This window comes from Rhea americana, unplaced genomic scaffold (assembly GCF_003343005.1).
Source record: "Rhea americana isolate MKP2758 unplaced genomic scaffold, rheAme1 scaffold_146, whole genome shotgun sequence".
In the NCBI taxonomy this organism is placed as follows: domain Eukaryota; kingdom Metazoa; phylum Chordata; class Aves; order Rheiformes; family Rheidae; genus Rhea; species Rhea americana.
The window spans coordinates 894,435-895,524 of NW_028185550.1; the positions used below are offsets into that span (position 1 = coordinate 894,435).

Consider the following 1,090-nt stretch of genomic DNA (forward strand, 5'->3'; position numbering starts at 1 on the left):
GGCGCGAGGGAGGCGGCGTCTCCTTTAAAAGCCGTGCGGGGCCGCAGCCCGCTCCCACAGGGCGGCTGTGATTGGCGCGGGCCCGCGAGCCTCCGGGGTCGTGACATCGCCGCGCAACAAAAAGCCCCGGCGGCGCCCGGCCGCCTCCGTCAATGGTGCGGTGCAGGGGCGGGAGCCGGGCACGCCTGCACGGCGCGCAGCGTGCGCACACACAGCTGTCCCCGTAGCGCTGCCGCTCCGCGCGGGCCGGGAACAAACTGCTCCCCACCCTTTTTTTTTTTTTTTTTTTCTTTCTTTTTAAGGGAGCGGAGAAAAGTCAAGCTTCATCTTAATGTTGCTGCGGGAGTCTCAGTAAATGTCCATCTGTCTGATGCTGATGATGCAAAGGACACTTTTTAAAAGGAGCCTTTTAACTCCATAGACACATAGGCACCCATTCACGAGCAGGCACACGCGAGGAGGAGGAAGAAGAAGAAGCAACAACTTTCTGATCGCTGCTTTTAAAAGGGAGAAGCCCTTCCCTGGCTGGGACTTGCCTTCTGCCTCCTAAGCCAGCTGCTAAAAGTATGTTTCTGAGGCGGACTGTACTTCAGGGAACTTCTATTTTCTGCTCGGCAGCTGTAGAGGAGAGGCAGCGAAGTTTGGAGTAACACCAAGTGATGCGGGAAAAACACCCCGAGAGCAGAACACCCTCCTGCAGACACAAGCCCGGCTGCTGCACACAGGTATAACTCCGGCGGTCGCCGATCCGCTGAAAGCCCTCTCCGCAGGATGACTCCGTGGGCCACGGCGGAGGTGCTAGCGCTCTGGAAGAGAGAGGGGGGACGGGACACTAATCATAACAACAACAATAATAATAATAATCCAGCGCAGAGTTTCACGGGGGAGAAGAGTATCCTGTGGGTTTGGCTAAGGACGTAGCAGGCTTACCTCCCCCCCTCCCTCCTCCTTCCACTCCGCCGAGAGAGCGCACCTCTCCCGGCGCCGGGGAAGGCTCTGCGCCGCCGCCGTGCCGGGCAGCGGCGCGCCGCCGAGGGGAAGCGCCGGGCTGCGAGCGGCGCGGGGAGGTCGCGTCCCGTCCCGTCCCGTC

General features: G+C 60.6%; 1 protein-coding gene across 1 annotated transcript in view; it reads left to right on the forward strand.

Moving 5' to 3' along the window:
• The first annotated feature begins 289 nt into the window (after positions 1 to 289).
• BMP2 (bone morphogenetic protein 2) overlaps positions 290 to 1,090 on the forward strand; it is a 5,322-nt gene continuing 4,521 nt past the window's right edge. Inside the window, exon 1 of the mRNA XM_085299166.1 lies at positions 290 to 725. The gene's annotated coding sequence lies outside the window, so the exon portion shown is untranslated. The remainder of the gene's footprint in view (positions 726 to 1,090) is intronic.